The sequence below is a fragment of the Miscanthus floridulus genome, chromosome 2 (assembly GCF_019320115.1).
Source record: "Miscanthus floridulus cultivar M001 chromosome 2, ASM1932011v1, whole genome shotgun sequence".
Taxonomy (NCBI): Eukaryota; Viridiplantae; Streptophyta; class Magnoliopsida; order Poales; family Poaceae; genus Miscanthus; species Miscanthus floridulus.
In genome coordinates this window covers 91554789-91559170 of record NC_089581.1, presented here as the reverse complement: position 1 = coordinate 91559170, position 4382 = coordinate 91554789, and the positions used below count along the sequence as shown (strand labels likewise).

Genomic DNA, 4382 nt, shown 5'->3' with positions numbered 1-4382 from the left:
TTGTATTCTGAATTCTCAAATCTAAAATTGTCAAACACCGAACATCACGTTTATTGAAGTTTTTTAGAGTAAAAACTCAAAGGAATACACAAAATTACAACTTGGCAAACAACTCAAGATGTTCATGTGTTGCAGCGATGATGTTGGTTTTTGGACCATGACTTGAATAATACAAACAGTTAAAAAGAAACTTGTCAGCTGGTACATAATCTTAGTACATACAGACAGTTAAAAATAAACTTGTCAGTTGGTGCATAATCTTAGTACAACTATACAATAGTATTGAACAGTACAAAAATCAAACATATCTGACCTTTAATTTTGTTGAGCTAATCTTCTTGATCAGAACTTGTACTAGGATCTACATTTTTTGCCTCAACAGTTGTACCCTCTACATCCCTTCTAGTCCATGAATGACTATTATGTTCATTAGCAAAAAGGTCCTCAAGAGTACTGACATGATAAGGTTCACATTCTACATCATTCCATTCTTCTCCCATTTCAAATACATCTCCTAGGCTTCATCTTCAATGCAACTAACCATCCTGGGTTGTTATATGTGTCTTCGACATAGAACACTTGGTCAACTTGATTGGCAAATACAAAAGGCTCATGCTCAATCCTGTCACCCTTGTGAATTTGCTATGAGAAATTCACAAGTGTACAACCAAACTTATCTGTCTTCACTCCCTTTCCTCGAGTGACATCAAATCATTCACATTTAAACAACACCACTGAGAATCTTCCATAATACTCTAACTCAACTATATTAAGTATCCTTCCATAGTAGGTAATATCTCAAAGGATAGGGTTAGTATCCCATTTAGAAGAATAACTTGATGTTTTTTGCAATCACAACAACTCCACTATTTTGTGTCGCCTTGTCATAACATTTGGCTCTAAATCTGAAACCACAGATGCTAAAGGCTCTGTGTCTTCTTGCTGCATCCAATGGGCCGCGAGCCAACCATCTAATGTCCTCATCGATGCTATCGCTACCATTTTTTTTGCTCCAACTGCATGATCTGTATCATCACAAAATATATTTAAGTCAATTTTTCCTATTTTTTTAAGAAAAAACAAACCATGATACCTACATGTCCTCTAAACCGGTCAGGAAACTCTTTATTCTGTATATTCTCAATTTGTTTCAAAGATAGATGACGTTGACGATTTCTTCTTTTCAGATCAGCGGCATGCTCTCTAAAATGGAAATTAACATGGATTCAATTTTAAAGGAACATATGTAATATTTTGATAGGTGTTAGTAACACTTCAAGTATGGAATGACAGCTTCACAATTGTATAGTACATATCTATGTGCTTGCAGTTTCTCTATATCAGTTAAAATAAAACTAGATGGTCTTCCCAATGGTTTTCCTATAGGAGGAAACAAAGAGGAATCATGTCCATATAAGTTAGATTCAAGATGATCCTAGTTCTCATCATTCCTTGATGGTTTGTTATGCTTTGTGGAGAAACCTTCCAGGTACCTAAGAACAAAACACCATACACTCATCTACCAAAAATAAATTTGCCATTGAAGCCTCTAGATGAGCTTTATTGCGAACATATGGCTTCAATTTGCATAGGTACCTACAACATATGGAAAAGCATCAATTTAGTAGGTTATATATAATAAATGATCCAAACAATGAACTTGTATTAGTTAGACTTAGTACCTTTCAATGAAGTACATCCATCGATAGCAAACTAGGTCCACCCATCTTACATTCAATTGCTAAATGTACGACTAAGTGAACCATAACTGTAAAAAAATCCTAGGAGGAAATATCATCTCTATTTTGCATAGTGTAACTTTAATTAATTGTTCCAAACAGTCATGGTCATCAACCCAAAGCACTTTTGAACATATTCCTCGAAAATAAGCAGACAACTCAAACATTACTGTTGTGATATCATCTAGAATAATGCCCCTTAGAGCAATAGGCATGAGCTGTTTAAGTAGAACATGGCAGTCATGTGTTTTGAGACCAATAAGTTTTCCTTCAGCACAATTTATAGATTTTGATATGTTTCCAGAGTAGCCATCGGGAACTTTTATATCTCAAAGCACTTTACAAAATGTTTGTCTCTCACTTTTAGACATAGCAAACCTTTGCAGGTGGCAAGTAGAACTTACCTGAAGGGTTTTCTTGTGGGTGGAGCTCCTCCCTAATGTTCATCTCTTTGAGGTCTTGATGCTTGTAAATTATCTTTTGACCTTCCATCTAAAACTAGATAGTGTACCATAACATTTTTCAAACACAATCTTCTCTATATGCAACACATGAAGATTGTATTGAAGAATATTATCATCCCAGTAAGGCAATGTGAAAAGACTACTTAATGCCTTATAAGTTTTTGACTCCTTGCAATTACCTAATGCAGTGATTTCATTCCAAATTGGACGGTCATAATAAGTTTGAGGCTCTGTTCCAAGCTCCACTAGTTCCATCAAATGAATTCCCATCCAAACGAAAAGGATGGTCAAGAGGAAGAAATCGACGATGACCCATAAAACAAGCTTTACGACCATGCTTCAGACGTTTGGTCCATGCATTTTCACCACAAGGTGGACATGCAAAATTTCCATGAACCATATGACAAGCAAGCATTCCCAAGCCTGGTAGGTCACTAATGGTCATTAGCACTGCTGCTCTCAAATAAAAAGTTTCGTTTCTTGATGCATCATATGTTGACATACCATTTTGAAATAAATCTATCCAGGAGTAGTAGAACTAGGAATTATTAAAAACAACATTAGATAATGCTCTTTCATGCAAAACCATGGAGGTAAGTTATATATTAGCAAAACAACTGGCCAACAACTATATCTAGAACTCAACATCCCATATGGATTAAACCCATCGGTAGCTAAGCCAAATCGAATATTCCATGGATCTGACTTAATTTGTGGAAACTTTTCATCAAAGTCCACCCATGCTCGGGAGTCAGCTGGATGTCGTAGTGCACCATCCTTGATGCGCTCTTCATCATGCCATCTTAGGAGAGGTGTTGTTTCTTTGCACATAAATAGTCTTTTTAGCCTGTCTTTAATAGGAAAGTATATTAATACTTTTAAGGCGTTGCTTTCCTTCTTTGCTTCTTTGTTAGTTTGGTTTCAGGTTCCATACCTTTCCACCTAGCAGCCTTGCACTTTGAGCAAAAATCATCATTTTTCTTGTCTTTCCAAAATAGTTCACAATCATTTGGGCACACATGAATGCTTTCATAGCCCAAGCCAAATTTGGAAATATTTTTCTTAGCCTCATAAAAAATTTTGGGCAGTTCCTTTCCATTTGGAATAGCCTTCTGCAAAATACTAAGTAGATCACCTAATGATTTATCTAACCATTTGTTCATGGATTTTACATTGAACAAAAGCACAAGTAAAGTTAGCAGCGTTAAATCACATCTTGTCGATAAAGGCTTTTTTGAATCTTCAACCAATTTATGCTTCTAAATTTGGCCCACTGACAGGTAGATTCGAAAGATTTGCGGCATCCGTCATAGGTATGTCATCATACATGTGATAAAATGCATCATGAAACAGCTGACTCATGTTATCATGCCTTTCTTCATTCTGAGATTGTGGTTGTTCATCAACTGTGTGATGCACTGAAGGGTCACTATGAAAATCCCATTCTTCATAATTCTAAAGTATCCCATTGCAGACCAAATGTTCATATATTTCATCCCTGGATAGGAGACTAACATGCATGCATGTATGACATGGACAATAAATCTTGGTATCTTTGGGCTTATCTTTAAATGCAAATTCAACAAATCCTTCTACACAGCTATGTACCGAGTAGAATCTCTAGGATAGCCCAAAAGATGCTTGATGATTTTTAAATCCATTATGAAACCATAGAAAGCTATTGCTGAATAAATAAATAGCAGCTGTAAGTTCAATGCTAAGAATAGCATATAGCAACTTGAGCATTACAAACATTGTGGTCATATACTGTGACTAAATTTTAATAGTACTGCTTCGATAAAGAGCTAGCAGGACATAATAGTCAAGTCAGTGTAGGCAAGCATGACCCTTGATTTTGATTTAATTAATTGAATGGAGTACTCACAGCTCATAATTCGGGGTCAAATTGCACGATCTCCACTGACAAAGGTGTGGTTTGCAGGTTGATTGGCTTAAGTAGTTGGAGACTTGAAGACATACATATTGGCCTGCTAGCTTAGCGCTCGCAGTCGCTATCTCAGCCGATGGTCGCATCCGCCGCTGCTGCCGGTGTGGTGTCACCCAACTTGCACGGAGCCATGGAGAACATGGAGATGACGGGGCGACGTGGCACGGACAGGATCACAGGACAGGGATTTGGGGGCTTGGGGTGGGCGAGGGGTGGGGGTTGAAAGGTCCT

General features: G+C 37.1%; 1 pseudogene; it reads right to left on the bottom strand.

Moving 5' to 3' along the window:
* Nucleotides 1–2212: 2212 nt before the first annotated feature.
* LOC136536782 (uncharacterized) lies at nt 2213–3864 on the bottom strand (annotated as a pseudogene).
* Nucleotides 3865–4382: the final 518 nt, after the last annotated feature.